This window comes from Ascaphus truei, chromosome 15 (genome assembly GCF_040206685.1).
Source record: "Ascaphus truei isolate aAscTru1 chromosome 15, aAscTru1.hap1, whole genome shotgun sequence".
Taxonomy (NCBI): Eukaryota; Metazoa; Chordata; class Amphibia; order Anura; family Ascaphidae; genus Ascaphus; species Ascaphus truei.
The window spans coordinates 36,836,099-36,856,523 of NC_134497.1; the positions used below are offsets into that span (position 1 = coordinate 36,836,099).

The 20,425-nt window shown below is 48.0% G+C and overlaps 2 protein-coding genes across 2 annotated transcripts in view; one reads left to right on the forward strand and one right to left on the reverse strand.

The window, feature by feature from the left end:
- LOC142466814 (uncharacterized) overlaps window positions 1-20,425 on the forward strand; it is a 361,963-nt gene that overhangs the window by 215,852 nt on the left and 125,686 nt on the right. The window lies entirely within an intron of this gene.
- LOC142466829 (uncharacterized) overlaps window positions 1-20,425 on the reverse strand; it is a 61,521-nt gene that overhangs the window by 19,712 nt on the left and 21,384 nt on the right. The window contains exons 2-3 of the mRNA XM_075572320.1: window positions 13,429-13,525; window positions 4,731-4,910 (exon numbers count right to left, since the gene is read on the reverse strand). The gene's annotated coding sequence lies outside the window, so the exon portion shown is untranslated. The remainder of the gene's footprint in view (window positions 1-4,730; window positions 4,911-13,428; window positions 13,526-20,425) is intronic.

Here is a 20,425-nt window from a genome sequence, read left to right on the forward strand (position 1 = left end):
CACACACTCACTGCATACACTGCACACACAACCAGAGAAATTAAGATTTAATTGGCTTTTGGGGTATGTGTCATTGAGCTGCATTCTGCCAACCAGAGACATTAAGATTTAATTGGCTTTTGGGGTATGTGTCATTGAGCTGCATTCTACTAACCAGAGAAATTAAGATTTAATTGGCTTTTGGGGTATGTTTGTTAGCTGATTCCTATCAATTGAGAGAGAAATGATAATCTAATTAACTATTTTGTAAGTCTGAGTTGATTAGACAAACCCCTCCCTTAAGTGTTAGTCAAATGCATGTGAATAGGGTACTTAAGTCACTGTAGCATGGCTGTTTAGCCATAAGGCTGTGTAACATCAAAAGCGTCACATCATAAGTGTACATCAAAAGTGTCTACAAGAGTTAATTTTGGAGGTGAAGATTGGAGGAAGATCTGGACTCTGCATTACAACTTTGCCACTGTGAGACATTAACTTTTAACATCTGTGATTTATTTGAACACTTTTATCCTCCAGTACCTTGGAACTCTCTCCTCCTGCATCTCACTATGCCCTCCCTATTTATTTTTCTGTTTACCGTTTCCTCACTCCTTTGTGAGCATTTCTGTTCTCTACAACATCCCCACTCCCCACTGCACCATTATTTATACACCTCTCTCCCAACAACTTCTGTACCCCTCAATAAAAAACAACCACACAAATCCTCTATTCACACCCTCTATCTACTCCTTCCTGCTGCTGGGGATCTTCCCTTAGGCCTCGGGCATAGACACTTCGCCCATACGGAGGCGCGCTGAGGCTCAGGGAAAGCGGCCTTAGAGCGTGCGCCATCCGTGGGCGTGTCTGGGGGCAGGCCAGTGACATCACGGAGCTGGTTTGCCCTCATTGGGCAAACCGCTCACGTGACCGGCCCTGCGGTCCGGAGAGCTCTGGATCTTAACATTTGTTAAGACACACGCTTCCGTAGGCGTGCGGAAGCATGCGCGATCCCCTGCTAAAGTCACTCTCATTGCGGCTGCAGGAGCTCAGTGCCGAGCAGCAGCGCGCCTCAGCACGGATCAGCGCCTAAGCGCTGACCATGCCTGAGGCCTAAGCCTGAAGCCAGACATACACACCTGATCTCACTCATGCCTCCCTCCCACCTCTTCCCCTGTAAATGGTGTTTACCTTTTCATTTAACACTGACCTTCCTTAAATTTTACCCCACACATCAAGCATCCCAATAGCCTGCCCTCATGGCTAGTGTCCCACACTCAGTCACTCCTACCACCCATTGTGACCAAGCACTGCCATCTACAGCACTTACTCCTTCCCCTGCTGTCTCTGTAAGTTTCCCATTTAACCTCTTAGATTGTAAGCTCTTCGGGGCAGGAATTTTCTTTTCTATTGTCTGATTTTGCTGCACTTATTGTATAATTATAATTCCCTGTACTGTATTATTTGTGAGGCGCTGAGTACACTTTTGGCGCTATATAAATAAAGACATACAATACAATACACACAGCACAGCACACAGGGAACAATGGCCGCTCTCGGATGTAAGATAATTTCTGTGCTGCGCTCTGATTGGAGGCTGTGCGGTCACGTGACCACACTTCCTCTCCAGAAAGCACAGAAACACAGATTTGCCTGTAGCTGGAAGCTGAGCGAGGTTCAGCAAGCGTGAGCAAGCAAGCGGAAGTTTTCACTCAGAATGGCACCATAACATATAATGGGTCTCTGAATATATGCTAAGCGCGCCTCAGCGCGCATCAGCAAGCACTACGCCACTTTAAACACAGCCTTACTTCCATACTTTTTCCTATTGTCTCCTCAGCCCTCAGGCCGTGTAAGGCTACATATGGGCAGCACTCGTGCTGAACAAGGCTGTGAGGAGAAGACAGGAGTGAGGGGAGAGGTGCAGAGAAGTGCTGTGATCACATGCTCATTGCCATTTACTTGAGTGGCTGTTAAAGTGCAATTGAGGCTATTGCACTTTAGTGAATCTAGTGTTTGGTAAACAGAGGAGGCAAAGTGGATAAGGAAAAATAACCACCTGCAGATCAGTACCTGGGAGGCAAATAAAAGGGGTGGGAGAAAGGGGGATACAGAACACAAACAGCAATAGAAACTGTAAGGTCCGGGGAGCCACACCGCCCTCGGCACGCTCCCCGCTCGTCCACTGTGACACTTGCTCCGGTCCCGTTCCTACCTCCACAGGTCCTGCCGGCTCACCCGGCGCCCGTCACAGCTCAGGCGCACGCACACATGCACCCACCCCAGCCTCTTAAAGGCATGTCATCTCAAGGACGGCAGGCCGCTCAAATTACGCACGCAGGCGCACAAGGACGCATGCATCTCTTCTCTCTCAAGCTCCACCCAAGTGAGCTCACCTGAACCTGCTTCCCTGCCTGCTATCGCAGCCTCACCTCTGCACACATCTCCACGCTGCTGTTCTGCCATTGGACTGTCTCACCTACTTATGCTCAGCTGTGCCACTGGCACTTTGGCTGAGCATAGAACCTGTTGCTGTTCTCATCACTCTCTGCCTCCCTAGTCCTGTCTTGTTTTGCAGTCCTGATCCTGTGTACCGAACCGGCTTCCTCCTCGACTACTCCGAATCTCTGGCACCCGACCTTGGCTACGGCAATACGACTACCCCGCTCTCTCCATTCCAGACTTTGGCTACAGCAATACGACCACCCCGCTCTCTCCGCACTTGACCTTGGTTTATGGTAATACGACTACGTCCCCCTCTCTAACCCCAGTCTTGGCTAACAGTACCATCTACTATCGGAACCTCTCCTACCCCGGCAAGGATATCCAGATTAATCTACATTCAAGGTGTGCCCTCGTGGCTGTGAGTGGCGTAATATCCATTCCCACCTCAGCACCGTGGTCCCGCCTCATTTGCGGTGAGCACAGCGTGACAGAAACACAGTAAGAAAAACCATGTGAGACGGGTAACTATTCTCTTGAGGAGGGGTATTGGGGAAATAATTTGTCAAGCTGTTTGGGGGATAAATTAAATGAATATTTCTGTTTCTTCAGTAGTTTTGGGAGGTTTTGCAGGGATATGGAAAGACAATAAGTGATGGTAATGGTCACATAGAGTAATTGTCTAGGAAGGCAATATAGATTTGGCATTAGCTGCCCAGTAAACTAGGTCAAGTAGTGTAGGTGACAGCAACCAAAGAGGGGGTCCTCCATGTAGCTGTTTTATATTTGGAACCAATAAACAAGTTTTTATGGGCATGCACTTTATTTAACCTTTTATTTACCATGCACTAGTGAAGTAGTGCTTTGTTTTCTATCTACCTCATCTACACCTGGAAAGCAACTGATGACAGGATGCATCCTTGGCGTGTGCCCTTTCCGATCTTGAGCCAATCCGTGTCAAATACAGAACAAGAGAAATACAGAACAGGATTTTTTTCACAATACACAAATAAGTAAATCGGTTATTTTAACCCTTTGAGTGACAGAGGGGTCACGTGATCGCTCCCTCATTGATGACAGAACGGATGGGGAGACCCCCTCCCTTCTATCCCACGTAGTGATAGATCCGTCCTACCCTGCACAGGAGCACAGAATGACATCTCCCCCTGGAAAACCAGCAGGATTACTATGACGTAGCTATTACATCATGAGGCCAGATGCAGTGACATCGCAGCTACATCAAAAGGGCACCCAAAGGGTTAAATGGTGATTTCATCGATTTCAAGGAAGTCATGTACTCCAAGAGATTTCATGTTTTCCCGCCGCTAGGTTGGATATAAAGCAGCAGTCTATGCTGCTTTAAAAAAAAAAAAAAATGTTCCCCAAACACTGACAAGTAAGGCTGCGCTTATAGTTCCGGTTACAACGACGGCGCCGCCTCAAAACAAATGTATTGAATCCGTCGCGTGTGCCTATAGTAGAAACGATCGCTGGAAGTGAATGAAAATTGATTTTTCAGCAACAGCAGCGTGATGTCAGCGGCCATGTGAGCGGTTCAGCTAATGAGGATGAATCGCTCACACGGCCACACACCCCGGTCGCTGTCTCATACTATAAGCAAAAAAATTGCTGCTACAATGGCAACGAATGATGTCAGGCCGCCGTAGCAAGGACTATAAGCGCAGCCTGAGAGAAGGAGCGGCTTAGTGAGTAAAGACACGGACTCTGGCATTGAGTTTGAAGCAGTGGAACCTGGTGAGTCACTTTATCTCCCTGTGCCTCAGGCACCAAAAACATAGATTGTGGGCTCTATGGGGCAGGGACTGTGTCTGCAAAAATGTCTGTAAAGTGCTATGTAAAACTAGCAGCACTATACAAAAACAAACAATTATTATTATTACTAGCAAAGTTGTCGATCGATCCATTCTACTGGGATCAAATAGGTGAAGATTTGGCTCGAGGGTTCACTAAATCACTGTGTAATGCAGTCAGTGGAACGCATATTTATGGATTAGAACAAAGTAGGGTAGGAGTACTGCAAAAAAAGCTGGACTGGAGGCGGGTAAAAATGTAACTATTTAATACAGCACTTTGATAAAGTGCCGTAGAGGCACGAAACATGTTAGAGGACTCACTTGTATGCTCGTTTTTTGGCATCATGCCTATTAAATAGTTAAATTTTTACCCGCATCCAGTCCAGCTTTTTTTTGCAGTGCTCCTACCCTACTTTGTTCTTATCCATTACTTCTATCGGAACAGACGCACACCATCGGAACAGACAGACAAGTTGGTTGTGAGTATACATCACTTACCTTCCCTTTTACAAGCCAACCAATCAATCGAATGGCAACTTGCTTGCTACAAATATGCTAGTATTACACACAGAAGGCATCTCCTGATGAAGTCAGCATCATAGCTGACAAAACGCATAGGGTGTCATCAAGTCTCCACTAGTGGATCAGCTGTTTTGAGGATCAGCTGCTTTGAGAGTCCTGGTGGGAGAAAGTGCAGAGTTTGAGGCTTCTCTTCACAGAGCATCTCTCTTGCAAGGATTGGAGAAGTTAATTCATGGTATTTAATTAATTAATTAAATTAATTAATGGTATTTGGGACTACATTTTTCAAGCTTCCAGCGACTGAGCTCCAGATTAGGACCAACACTAACACCACGCTAACTCCTGTTACTAGTTTTAAATACCTGGACATATGGTTTGACTCCCACTTAACATTCGGGATGCACATTGATACCCTGACAACCAAGACCTATGCCAAACTAGGTGTACTTTACAGGAACAAATCCTCCCTAAGTCTCCTGGTCAGAAAACGTATCGCACAGCAGATGCTAATGCCAATTATTGACTATGGAGACATAGTATATGGCTCGGCACCTCAAACCCACTTTAGCAAACTTGACACCCTCTACAATTCAATTTGTCGTTTTGTTCTCAATGCAAACTATAACACACATCACTGCGAAATGCTCAAAGAACTAGATTGGTCATCACTCGAGTCTAGGCGCAAAGTTCACCTTTCCTGTCTTGCCTTCAAATTCTTTATGGGCAAGCTACCCAGCTACCTGAACAAGCTCCTCACCCCTCCCACATGCAGCACCTATCACCTGAGATCAGACTCCAAAAAACTGTTCATGGTCCCAAGGCTCAACAAAGTATCCGGCCGCTCCTCCTTCTCTTACCGTGCACCCCAAAACTGAAACAACCTACCAGAGACTCTCACATCCACCACCAGTTTAAGTTCTTTCAAATCTAAGGCTGTCACACATTTTAATCTGGTCTGTAACTGTTTCATACGCCCATAATATATATTTTCTTTAACTGTGCACGCAATGTCTTGTATATAATGTATACCCTGCTCATTTATGTAACTGTATTTGTAAACATGTATTATTTGTCTTAACTCTGTGCCCAGGACATACTTGAAAATGAGAAATAACTCTCAATGTATTACTTCCTGGTAAAATATTTTATAAATAAATAAATAAATAATTCCAGCTAAAATGCAGTAAGCAGACTCACACCTTGAGACGCATGGGATTCCACCTTAATGCTGGACTTCTGTGGGAAATACCTACTGAATAAGGTACTCCAGGGGTTAATACCGTATGCATATACAGATTTCAATACATCAGGTCTGCTATAACCTTCTCTCATTCTATCTCTGTGGTTCCAGCTGACGGGCGCACGTCATGTGTTAATCATGAATCAGTCATATTGGATTTCTCCCACAGTAGTAGAGGGACATTTACACCTACTTTCTGGATTTTCACTCATCCATGCTGCTGGAGTTAACCCCCACCGTTTGTTATCGCACTTGGGGCTTTTTGCTCTGTGGACCAGATCCTGTTGCAAATTCACTATACTTTTGTGTCCGCTTCCAGACACCAGTCTGCCTACAGATCTCATTACTGATCTAACCAAAACCTACTCTGTCCACACCATCTGTTCTGACCATAAGACTGACATGTATCTATAGGAATAGTTATAATAGTCACTAAACCATGTATTTGGTAGTCTATTTACCTGTTTGGAATAGTGATTAACCTCCTCCATTCTGGTGTGTATGCCGCAGGACTACTGGTGTTTACCTGTTGTGGTTATGTTCATCTTTGTACAATGAATATTATGCATGTTATACATATAAATAAACAATAAAATAATATAGTTTTATTAATAGAACAATATAAAAAACATTTAAAAACATGTGTATTTAATCTTAATGTAGTGAATGATACTTATGCATTTATCCACTAGATCTAAAAAACAATGCAATGGGCTATGCTACTTATATTTATTATCATCAGTATTTCCAAATACTCCTGAAGCTTCTCAGGTGTCTTCCTCTGTGTGTACTTATATGCCCATATATACTCATATGTACACTCCATAGTGTTATTTGTTCACATTGATATAGATATTAAAAAGGGTGCTTTTTCCTTTTGCTAAAATATGTATATAAATATGTCCTCAAAATTAGTGATTTTTCTAATTTGTGTGCATTCACTTTAGTTAAAGTTAATGATGTCTGTGTTTGGGTTCATACATTCTATGCCACTTGTATATTATTTTTGCATTTGACAGAAACCCATCACTGGCCTATTGTAACCTAGTCCCTAGTGTCACTATATGCTAAAATAAATAAAGGATAAATACAAGTCTATATATTTGTTGTGTGCTACACAGACATCACAGTGTATTTATTCTAAGTTACATTCTTAGTTGGAGATGTATGGTCTAGAAATGTCTCTTATGCCTACTAAAAACTATTCAGACTATGTATTTTTCTACTGGAATGCTAACAAGTCCAATTCCTCATTGAGGCGCCTGGCTGCATTGTCTGCAATTTGAAGATCCAGTATGATTCTCTTTGCCTAGATCTCTGGAATCTATCACCTCTTGCGGCACCCATATTGATGTTCTCAATCCCTACCAGGTTCTGTCCTTCTGGTCTTTGGTTGTGTTTAAGAGCAAAGTGCCTGGATACGCCATGTCCCATAAATCCTTTAGCAATGTTTCGTCTATGCTCGAGGAACCTTTCTCTAAGCATCCTTTTCGTGCACCCTATATACTGAAGCCCACAGGGACAAGTTAGAAGATATACCACGTAGGTAGTGTTACTTTTAATAAAATGTTTTAATTTAAATGATTCTTCTGTGACTCTGGATTTGAATTCAGTTTCTTTATTCTTAATGTGTTTACACGTGACACATTTGTTGCCTCCACATTTGTAGCAACCTATTGGACGCATCTGTAACCAGGAATCCCCAGTATTTTGTGTGGTAGCTGCACTGGTTTTCTTTTTATGTTATACACTTGATGCAATTATGTTTTTCAAAGATCTAGCATTTAAAAAAATAATAGATGGTCTGTTCTCTAATTCCTCTTTAAGAATTTGGTTGTTCAATAATATTCAATAATATTCCCCAGTGCATTTTTATAATTTTTTCAATATTTTTGGGGACTTATAATATTTTGTTGTAAATAGACACTTATTTTCTATCCTCTCTCTCCTTGATCAACACCTCATTTATTACTATTAATAAGACTGTTTCTGTTTAATTACAGACTTTAATGAATGATTCCTCCACTTCCTCTCTTCTATACCTTTTCTCTTCAAATTTTCTCTTCAATAATAGTGACTGATTTTGAGCAGCATAGTCTTTAGTGCAATTTCTCCATAACCGTGAAAATTGTCCATACGGAATGTTTGTTTTTCATCGTTTGGGGTGATTGCTTTTGGAGTGTAAATAGCTGTTTGCATCAACTGTTTTAAAGTGTGTTTTGGTGTTGATGTTTCCTTCCTCTTTGAACAGGATTAAATCTAGGTAATCGATGGAGTTTGCATCATATTTCGCCTGAACTTTACAGTAAATTCCTCTCATTTGTATTTAAAAATAAGTAACATTCTTTAAAAGTTCCTCACCTCCCTTCCAGATAAAAATAAGATCATCTATAAATCTCCTATAGAATAACATTTTCTCTAAAAATGGGTTATTCTTCCAGATATTCTGTTCCTCCCAGTATCCCATAAACAAATTCGCAAAACTGGGAGCAAATTTCATGCCCATTGCCGTCCCACATAGTTGTTGATAACATTTTCCTTCAAAATTTAAATAATTGTGGGTTAAAATAAATTTGATACACTTTATAATAAAACAGGTCTGGTCTGGGCACATAAGGAGGTCTTTTTCTAGAAAATGTCTTAATGCTTCCATCCGTTTCTCATGCTCTATGCATGTATATAGGGCCGATGCGTCACACGTGACACAGATGAGATCTTCTGACCATGGACATTTTTGCATCAGCTCTAAAAGATGCCCGGTGTCTCTCAGATTTGATTTCAAATTTTTGCCATGATTCTGTAAGAATGAATCGAGAAATTCTGATAGATTCAATGTAATAGAATCAATACCCGAGACTATTGGTCTTCCTGGTGGGTTTATGAGGCACTTGTGTATTTTAGGCACATAATAGAAGATCGGTGTTCTTGGGTGAGGAATATATAAAAATACAAATTCAGATTTGTTTAAAATATTTCTATCTAGACCATCTTTGAGGAGTTAAGACTCTTGATATTTGAAGATGAGGTCAGAGTTAAGCTCTAGGTAGGAGACAGTATCCCCCAAGGCCTCATGGCTTCCTTGAGGTAATCTGTTTTATTCTTGCACAATTCCTCCACCTTTATCGGCCTGTCGTATAACCAAATTATAGTCATTTATCAATTCTTCCAAGGCTTTTTTCTCTGTTAGTGTTAGATTAGGCACCCCGGTGATTCGGACAGCGCTTAAACACACTTATATAAATATTGTGAAACACCAGTTGTGCTCACTAAACAATGTGAAAATCAAAACAATTTCAGTGCTCAAAATAGTGGGTATCTAATATAACAAATGAAACAGGTGTAAGGTAGTGGATATTATCTCAACCTCTGATGGGAATGGTTTGGGTTCCCTTAAGAATGCAGAGTTGTCCAGGAATCAAAGGGAGCATAATTATCTGGATAACCCCAGAACAGAAAGGGACATATATAGTGTACTACTGTAGTACAATCTTGATAGAATAGAAGTCTTGGCTCTTACAGAATGCCTACCTACAGTGTAGTCAGGTAATATGTGCGGAAAAATATAATCTCTGGATGACTGGATCAGGATGTAGTTTTGATAACAGATCTCAGGGAAACAGGAAAAGACGAAGTGTGCAGACCAATAAAAATGTATCTTAAAATTAAGTAGAACAATATATGTATTCACATTGTGTACATATATAATGGACATATGAATGGTGTTGGGAGCTTGAGGACGTCTTGCAACGTGGAGGTGATGGTACACGCCGCTTCCCGGTCTTTAGAATCTCTCCCCACGCTGGTTTGTGGTTCTCCACTTCCGTGTCACTTCCGGTCGGACATACGTCACGTCCGCCCTTGCGGATCATGGAGAGGGAGACAGTTTTGGATCTGCGTATATAAATGCGCGCAAACATTCTAAGTCCTATACATTAGGGCTTATCAGTTTTTATTGATCCATTGTTTTCTCCCCTCTCTCTTTCTCTCCATTTTTGGACTTCGGAGGAACTCATAAGCCCTAATGTATAGGACTTAGATTGTTTGCGCTCATGTACTGTTTATAAGTTTTTACGTTTTTTAGCTATGTGATATATTAAAGTTGTATTCGGACTAGGTAGACCGTTTTCTATAATTAGGACTTTGACCACAGAGTTATGAATTGGCATCCCCAGCAAAGGAGAAAAACTATCACACCCCCCAATGACATCATCACAAGTTCCGTAATCTCGCGAGACTTCGTGATGAGGGATGACAAGAGCACAGAGGAGGAGCAGAGGAAGCACGTCGATGGAATCCTAAGCCTGTTCAGGCAGATGAAGCGTATCACGCAGAAGGACCTGCGGATGACGTCAACACGCATGGAACCACCTGATGACGTCAGCGCGACACATTGGAACCAGGATGTGCTACATCACGGGACAATTGGGGGGTAATTAGCTATAGGTGTAATTGTTTTCACATGGGTTTCTTTCCTTATATATACTGGGCTGTGTAGTAGTCAATGCAAGCCAGTCACTTGAAAAAGTCCCCTAGGAGGGATGAAACGTCGTGTTTATGGACTGAAATAAATTGTTTTTTCTTACAAAATCCGAAGTTGCCCTGGATCTCTCTTCTTTTGCTCTTCATTGAGAGAGAACCACAAACCAGCATCGGGAGAGATCCTTTAGACCGGGAAGCGGCGCAAGACATCCTCGGGCGCTTAACACCATTTGTGTGTCCATTATACACTGGCGACACACTTTATTCGAGCTTGGCTAGTCCCACGAATTCGGGTATACCCGGGTGTATTGAGGTTTGTGACTGTTTTCTGCCCGAGTACATTGAGTTATTTTTCAGGCAGGGATTGAAGCATTTTATTCCTGCTGGCTGCAATACTGCACAGTATATATATATACTGCATTACAATTCATGAATTTATGCCATCTGGTAGACACGCGAAGCATTGCAGCCTATTAAATCCTAATCATTATCATTTAACAGATTAGCCGCCCGTCAGCCAGGCATGAACCCAGGCTGGGAAGGCAAACACAACGGGGCTTGTCAGAGGTGAGGAGCGGCGCATTCCAGGTATCTGCCAGGTACATACCGGGTATTTGCTCGAATAAAGTGTGTCGGTGCAGTATATGTACACAATGTGGTTACATATATTGTTCTACTTAATTTTAAGATACATTTTTATTGGTCTGCACAAGTGGTCTTTTCCTTTTTCCTGTTTCCCGGAGATCTGTTGTCAACACAACATCCTGATCCAGTTATCCAGAGATTATCTCTCTCCACACATATTATCTGACTACACTGTAAGTAGGCATTCTGTAAGAGCCAAGACTTCTATTCTATCAAGATTGTACGACAGTAATACACTATATTTGTCCCTTTCTTTTCTGAGGTTATCCGGATAATTACGCTCCCTTTAAATCCTGACAACAGTGTTAGATTAGGGGGATTTTCTGTCTTTGTTTCACATTTTTTTTTTAAATCCTTAAAAACCAATTGATGGAATACTTCAATATTGTGCCTTTTGGACTGTGGAGGATAAAAAGATGATTTAGGTTTTAAACTATGTCTTGTGTTTATTCCAAGTTCCATCTCTATAGCATTGATATCTTGTATGTCTTGTTCACCAGACTCTTCTAATAATCCAATCTTATCTCTTTGGTTAAAGCCTGCATCATAGATTGGGAGAGCTTCATTACTCTTGTTTTTAAGAAAATGCCATTTTAAAGTAACCTTACTTGTAAATCTGTGCAGGTCTTTGAACAGATCAAAGAGGTTGGGCCTGCTAGTGGGATCAAATGACAGTCCCTTCTCCAAGATACTAATTTGAGTTGGATTTCGAGTTTGCGAGAATTAAAAATGCTCTTAGCTAGAGACTTCCAGTGATGTCAGCCGTCATGGTAGCTTGAGGGAAGAGCTCCCGAGACTCCCTGCCTAAAAGCACCCAAAATCAGCAATAAAAACCACCAAAACAAACACCTTTTTGGGGAGTCGACTAGGTAAAAGCCTCAAGATGGCAAACAAACAAAAAAAAAAAACAGGGAACCAGGACATTGCTAAGTTCTGCGAGTCAATTCAAAAATCGTCAAGCCAAGGAGCTGAAGCCCTGACTCCCCAAGATGGCGCCGAAGAGAGCTCTCAGGGGACTGAGGCAAACACATGCGGTGCCGAGGAGGGACTGTGGGATAGGGGAGAATCGGTTGAAGCTACAAAAACCTACCTTGAGAACCTATTTGACCAATCTTATACTATATTAGTGAAAGCACTGTATGCCTGTCTGGATGTCCGGTGTCCCTAGGCGAAATCTCATTGGTCCCTTGGGCCGCCCGCCCCCGCACACCTCTCATTGGCCTGAGGCGGGGTGACGGGCCAAAAAAAAAACCACACACACACACACACGGGGGGGGGGTGTTACATACATGTGGGGCACGATTATGTAGGGGGGGCGCGAGCAGCTTGCAGGGAAACCTGGGGGCGGCCAGAGCTGTGCAGGGGCACTCCATGCTGCTGCTTCTATGTCTGTGTCTTGCAGAGGGGTCGGGGCCAGAAGATCCGTGCTGCTGCTTCTATGTCTGTGTCTTGCAGAGGGGGCGGGGCTTCTCTCTGCACACAGACAAGCCCTCCTTCTATTCCTGTCTGCTTCCCGTTTTCAGCAGCATGGGGGGTTGGGGGATCGGAGCATGTCGCCCCCCCAGGTGAAATTGTGGACTGATTAAGTGTGTGTGTGTTGGTGGTGGTGGGGGGGGGTGATTGAGTGTGTGTGTGGGGGTATTGAGTGTGTGGGAGGGGGTGGGGGGGGATTGAGTGTGTGTGTGGGGGGTGGGGGTATTGAGTGTGTGTGTGTGTGTGTGTGGGGGGGATTGAGTGTGGGGATTGTGTGATTGTGTGTGTGTGAGGGGGGATTGTGTGGGGGGGGATTGTGTGTGTGTGTGTGGGGGGGGGAGTGTGTGTGTGGGGGGGGATTGTGTGTGTGTGTGTGGGATTGAGTCCCCCCCTCCCTGCCCTTTGCCCCCCCTCCCTGCCCTTTGCCCTCCCCCCTCCCTGCCCTTTGTCCCCCCTGCCCTTTGCCCCCCCCTCCCTGCCCTTTGCCCCCCCACCTTCCACTCCATGCCCCCTGCCCTTCCACGCCCGGGCAACGCCGGGTATATCAGCTAGTTCTCAATAAAGATGAGGCACAATTTCCAAAAAGACCTGCAAACAGCTATCACAGGGGTCAAAAAGGAAATAAAAGACCTAGCAGGGCGCACAGACAAAGTGAAAACAAAGCTAGAGGAGGTGTCCCTCTCTCAAACAGCTGCGGAAGAAGAGATATGTCGCCTGGGATATGAAGTCAATTCCCTGAAGGATGCTATCGAGGATCAAGAAAATAGAGATCGCCGCCAAAATATTCGGATCCGCAACATCCCTTAAGAAATAAAGATTGAAAACCTAAAAACTTACCTGAAAGACTTGTTCTCCTCTTTGATTCCAGATCTTGAACCCAGAGACCTAGAGATGGATCGCGCCCACAGAGCACTGGGTCCCCGCTCCGAGGATCCTAGAAGGAGGAGAGACGTCATCATAAGGATGCACTCATACTCCATAAAAGAAAAATTGATGTATGAGTGCAGAGAGAGAGGAGAAATCAACTTCCAAAATGAAGCCCTGCAAGTCTTCAATGATCTCTCCAGAACGCAACATGAAACCTCCCATCAGAATTTTAAACAACCATAAGATCCGCTATAGATGGAGATTTCCATGTAAATTGATCGTCCAAAAGAACGGCAGGTTCAGAACAATCTCCAGGCCAGAAGACGCCCCCGCATTTCTAAAATCTCTAGGCCTCCCAGGGCTAGAAAACCAGAGAGAGGGAGAGGAGGAGCCGAGTTCCCGCCATACAGCGCCCCAACAAAGAGCATCTGAGAGAATCGTCTCTCAGAGAGTGCCCAGAGCTGCGGACCCGTAGCAGCTCCCAGAGAAAGAAGAATGAAAGAAGCAGCGGCAGAAGCTTTCCGAGTATCATCGACTGAACACCGGCGCCCCCCAGCTGCTTCTCTTGGCCTGGCCTGGTCTGCTCCCGGTGACTCCTGAAAGGTCGAAGCCATGAGAAACACCCAGACACCACCTCCACAGCCCAGGGCCAGCTGGCCCTGAGAGTCTCACGAGAGCTTCCCTCTTGATCGGCTCCTCGTTTCCCCTCCGGCTAAAGAGGAGAGGGCCTCCCGCTGGTGCCACACCCGACTAGCCCTCAATGTCGCGAGCTCCTCTGGCTCTCTCCCCACCCTACCTTTTCGCCGCCGTGGCTCTGGAGGCCGCTCTGACGAGGGGGGAGGGGATCCGGGGAGATGATGCCATCAGCGTGAGCGCCGGTTGTGTGGCGCCTCTGAGGGGTGGGGGCACGCCTGATAGGGAGCTCTTACCCCTGTCTTTAGTCGAGGGGGGTGCCGGGGACGAGAGGCACTGGATGCCGTCTCTGAAGGGGTGGCTGAGGGGGCTGTCCCTTTAGCCACCCGTGCGAACAGAGGAGCCCTAAGACGACGCATTCCCAAAGCTCCACGGAAGGAGGGACATCAGCGCCGGAGACTCCGGCAACGATCCTCAGCTACCAGGTCTGTTACTCACCCACCTTCTCCTTGAGGGCACATAATCCACAGAACAAGAACCTTGGGGGCCTGCTGTTTCTCCCGGGTAGTCGCCTCGGTCCCTGCCCCCCTCCCCGCTCACACCCTTTTGATTTATCTCATATTAGAGGAGAACAGGACTCCCTACATAGACAATCAATGTTAGAATGCGGATGGGAGCTTTTGCGGGGGTCCTGGTGGGGGGTGGGCAATATCAGGTTTTCGAGTATGGTCCTGCACTCCATGTTTGCAAAAAGTTATCACGGTTGATGTGCCTAAAAGTCTCAAGGGACCCTGTTCTAGGATGTTTTCCATAATCAAGGCCCCCACCCCTTTTTTGCCGCACCCCCCTTCACTCCCCCCTCACCCCCACCTGCCACTCCCCCCTCCCTGTCCCCATTCCCTACCCCTGCCCTCACTCCCCTCTCCCCTTTCCCCCCCCCCTCTACCTTTGTCCCGGCAAACCACTATAGAGATTGGGAGCCAGAAGCTAGTATCTATGACTACACGCACAAAGTCCAATGGGAATATGATATAAAGGTGTTAATACGCAAATGTCAAATGGTGAATATGTTATATGAATGTAATTATGAAAATTCAACAAAGATGTAAACCCTCCCCTCATCCTCCCTCCCCCACTTCCCCCCTCCCCCTTCCGTTCATCCTCCCGCCTACCCCTACCCCCTCACCTCCTCTACCACCTCTACCCCGACAAAACATTGTCAAAGTTGTAACCCACGATACGGAGCACATAGCCCAACGTGAAAATGTTATAAAAATGTTAATACGCATATCCAAAAACTGATCATGTTCAAAAAGGGTTAAAAGGAAAATATCACAAAGGTGTGAATCTCCCCCCACCCTCTCCCTGGTACTACCCACCTGCATGAAAACAGACCCCCGGCCCCTGCCGTCTCTCTCCCTCCCCCTCCCTCCTCTCTACAGTAAGATCCTAGCAAACAGGCTAAACGCAATTCTCCCTAGACTCATACACGTAGATGAAGTAGGCTTTGTGTCTGGAAGACAGGCCTCCGACAATACCCGAAAAAAATTTGTGGATATAATTGACCACGTGCATCTCACCGGATCCAAAGAAATGATTCTGAGCCTCGACGCTGAAAAGGCGTTCGACAGAATCAAGTGGACCTTTTTAGACCAAACAATGCTGAGGTTTGGCTTCTGTGGCCCTTTCCTGGAGGGGGTGAGAGCTCTCTACCAAAACCCAACAGCGTATGTTAAATTATCAGGCGGCTTCTCTGACCCAATAAAAATTAGGAACGGGACCAGACAAAGTTGCCCGCTTTCCCCCCTGCTATTCGCCCTAACCATTGAGCCCCTAGCGGCCAAAATCAGAGAAGAAAAAAGTATTAAGGGGATCCAAATTGCGGAAAGAGAATACAAAATTTCTCTATTCGCCGACGATGTGATTCTGACCCTCGCGGACACCCATACCTACCTCCCCAACCTGCAAAGGCTACTGACCCAATTTGGGTCAGTCTCTGATTATAAAGTTAACATGGACAAGTCAGAAGCCCTAAATATATCCCTCCAAGCCCAGACGTGGAAACTCATTCAAACTAACTATAAATACAAGTGGAGTTCCACCTATATTAAATATCTTGGGGTCAAAATCTGCAACTCCTACAATACCCCCTTCCAATATAACAACCCCCCCCCCCCCCTATTCGATCAGATCAAAAAAGACCTGGAAACATGGAAAAAACATAAAATTTCCTGATTTGGTAGAATAGTTTCCGTAAAAATGAATGTTCTCCCAAGGTTATTGTATACTGTAATTTCCAAACCCTCCCAATTACGGTCCCACAAGCGGCCCTGAAGAACATCCAATCACTACTGCTCCAATTCATTTGGAACGATAAAAGACCAAGAGTCCCAAGATCAGTGATGCTCTCATCAAGAGCTAGAGGAGCTATGGGGGTCCCCGACATAGTCAGGTATTGTATCGCAGCACAACTGAAGCAGGGTGTAGTTTGGAATTGCGACCCGGCCTCAGCCTGTTGGCTCGAAATAGAGTCACATTACGCGCGTCCCCACTCCCTCCAAGTGGCATTATGGACCACAGGTGATAGTGGGGCTGGACCACAGAGGTTCGACCTAGGAGCAATGAGATGTACGTGGGACGCATGGCTTAAAAGCAAAGAAAAATATGGTCTGTTAGCTTCCCCCTCCCAGCTCACTCCAATCTTTGGGAACCCCAATTTCCCGCCAGGGTGTTCCCCAAGACAATTTGACCAATTCCAGAGTCACAATATTAGGCACTAAAGGATAAATTCCTGATCCAGGGCCTTCACCTGTTTAAGTATTTACAAGTTCGTCACTTCCTACTATCATTATCCCCAACCTCCAAGTTCCCCCCCGCTTACCAGATTTGAATCCTTATGCATTAAAAACACCTACCAAAGACGTCTGATCTCCGAGATATATAAGGGAATAGAGCCGACATCTAGCCCACCGAATCACCGATACATGCAAAAATGGTCGGAGGATCTGGGCCTCCAAATAGACCTGGAAGACTGGGAGGAAATTTGGGAGCAAGCCGCTAAAACATCAATTTGCACAACAATAAAAGAAAACATCTATAAAATTATATTTCAGTGGTACCAGACCCCGGTTTAGGCTGAGCTAGGTCTACCCGGCACACTGGATCTGTGCTGGAGGGGATGTGGTCAAAAAGGGCACATGGTCCACATTTGGTGGTCATGTCCAGAGATTCAGAGGTACTGGACCATGATCCAGACGCTTATCTACGAGATCACGGGACTCCCCCTTCCCCTGGATCCTCTGACCCTGGTGCTGAGCAAACCCATCGATGACCTTCCTCCGCCGATATCAAGGCTGATCATGGCCATGTTGACAGCGGCCAGATGCTCCATAGCGGCCGCCTGGAAACAGATTAAGCCCCCCTCGAGAACTACAGTAGTCAGAAGAATAAATTAGGTCATGACTATGGATAAGCTGACAGCTATACTCCAAAAGAAAATGCCCCAGTTTTGGAACACATGGGACCCCTGGTTAGAGAGATAAAGCCCAAAAAGGTCAACCTCCTGGACCTTTAGTACCTCCCAGACCGCAGGAGAGAGTATTAAGGAAGCCTCTGGACGAACCCCTCCCCCATCCTCCCCCCCCCACTTGTTTGACTCTTTCCCCCCCCTCCTCTCTTCCCCCCCTCCTCTCTTCCCCCCCTCCCCCTCTCTTTCCCCCCTCCCCCTCTCCCTCTTTCCCCCCTCCCCTCTCCCTCTCTTTCCCCCCTCCCCCTCTCTTTCCCCCCTCCCCCTCTCCCTCTCTTTCCCCCCTCCCCCTCTCTTTCCCCCCTCCCCTCTCCCTCTCTTTCCCCCCTCCCCCTCTCCCCCCTCCCCCTCTCCCTCTCTTCCCCCCTCCCCCTCTCTTTCCCCCCTCCCCCTCTCTTTCCCCCCTCCCCCTCTCTTTCCCCCCTCCCCCTCTCCCTCTCTTTCCCCCCTCCCCCTCTCCCTCTCTTTCCCCTCTCCCCCTCTCTTTCCCCCCTCCCCCTCTCTTTCCCCCTCCCCCTCTCTTTCCCCCCTCCCCCTCTCTTCCCCCCCCTCCTCCCCCCCACTTGTTTGACTCTTCCCCTCCTCCTCTCTTCCCCCCTCCCCCCCACTTGTTTGACTCTTCCCCCCCCTCCTCTCTTCCCCCCTCCCTCCTCCCCCCCCCACTTGTTTGACTCTTCCCCCCCTCCTCTCTTCCCCCCCTCCCCCTCTCCCTCTCTTTCCCCCCCCCCCACTTGTTTGACTCTTCCCCCCTCCTCTCTTCCCCCCTCCCCCTCTCCCTCTCTTTCCCCCCCTCCTCATGTTTGACTCTTCCCCCCCTCCTCCTCCCCCCCACTTGTTTGACTCTTCCCCCCCTCCTCTCTTCCCCCCCCTCCTCTCTTTCCCCCTCCCTCTCTTTCCCCCTCTCCTCATGTTTGACTCTTCCCCCCCCTCCTCCCCCCCACTTGTTTGACTCTTCCCCCCCCCTCCTCTCTTCCCCCCCATCTCTCTTCCCCCCTCCTCTCTTTTTCCCCCCTCCTCTCTTCCCCCCCTCCTCTCTTTTTCCCCCCCTCCTCTCTTTTCCCCCCCCTCTCTTTTCCCCCCCCTCTCCCCCTCCCACTTGTTTGACTCTTCCCCCCCTCTCTTCCCCCCCCTCCTCTCTTTCCCCCCCCTCCTCTCTTTCCCCCCCCTCCTCTCTTTCCCCCCCCATCCTCTCTTTCCCCCCCCATCTCTCTTTCCCCCCCCTCCTCTCCCTCTCTTTCCCCCCCCTCCCCCTCTCTTTCCCCCCCCCTCCCCCTCTCTTGCCCCCCCTCCCCCTCTCTTTCCCCCCCCTCCCCCTCTCTTGCCCCCCCTCCTCCCCCTCTCTTGCCCCCCCCTCCTCCCCCTCTCTTGCCCCCCCCTCCTCCCCCTCTCTTGCCCCCCCTCCTCCCCCTCTCTTGCCCCCCCTCCTCCCCCTCTCTTTCCCCCCCCTCCTCCCCCTCTCTTTCCCCCCCTCCTCCCCCTCTCTTTCCCCCCCTCCTCCCCCTCTCTTTCCCCCCCTCCTCCCCCTCTCTTTCCCCCCCCCCTCCCCCTCTCTTTCCCCCCCTCCTCCCCCTCTCTTTCCCCCCCCCCTCCCCCTCTCTTTCCCCCCCCCCTCCTCCCCCTCTCTTGCCTCCCCCTCCCCCTCTCTTGCCCCCTCCTCCCCCTCTCTTTCCCCCCCCTCCCCCTCTCTTTCCCCCCCCTCCCCCTCTCTTTCCCCCCCTCCCCCTCTCTTTCCCCCCCTCCTCCCCCTCTCTTTCCCCCCCTCCTCCCCCTCTCTTTCCCCCCCTCCTCCCCCTCTCTTTCCCCCCCTCCTCCCCCTCTCTTTCCCCCCTCCTCCCCCTCTCTTTCCCCCCCCCTCCCCCTCTCTTTCCCCCCCCCCTCCGCCCCCTCTCTTGCCTCCCCCTCCCCCTCTCTTGCCCCTCCTCCCCCTCTCTTGCCCCCCCCTCCCCCTCTCTTTCCCCCCCTCCCCCTCTCTTTCCCCCCCCTCCCCCTCTCTTTCCCCCCCCTCCCCCTCTCTTTCCCCCCCCTCCCCCTCTCTTTCCCCCCCTCTTGCCCCCCCCCCTCCCCCTCTTCCCCCCCCCCTCCCCCTCTCCCCCCCCCTCCCCCTCTCCCCCCCCCTCCCCCTCTCTTTCCCCCCCCTCCTCCCCCTCTCTTGCCCCCCCTCCTCCCCCTCTCTTGCCCCCCCTCCTCCCCCTCTCTTGCCCCCCCCTCTCTTGCCCCCCCCTCCTCCTCCCCTCTCTTGCCCCCCCTCTCTTGCCCCCCCCTCCCCCTCTCTTTCCCCCCCTCCCCCTCTCTTTCCCCCCCCTCCCCCTCTCTTTCCCCTCCCCCTCTCTTTCCCCCCCCCCCTCCCCCTCTCTTTCCCCCCCCCCTCCCCCTCTCTTTCCCCCTCCCTCCCCCTCTCTTTCCCCCTCCCTCCCCCTCTCTTTCCCCCCCCTCCCCCTCTCTTCCCCCCCCCCCTCCCCCTCTCCCTCCCCTCCCTTCCCCCCCCTCTTTCTCTTTTCCCCCTTTGGAAAACGGGAAAATGTTATTGGTCACCACCTGATTGTATTGAGTTGAAATGTTGTGGGCTCATGACATTTCTGTATCTTAATATATAAAATCAAAGGTTGGTACTAGCTGCGGTGAATGTGATTGGTCCGTGGCCAGCCCAACTGTCATTGCCCAAGAGGTACGCCCCACTGTGACACACACCGCCCACACGACTGTCATTGGCCAAAACTTACACTGACATCACTGACACACACCTACTTCACTGTCACACACTTGCACTGACAGCATACCCCCAAAGAAGCCCTGCAGAGTCCTTGCTAA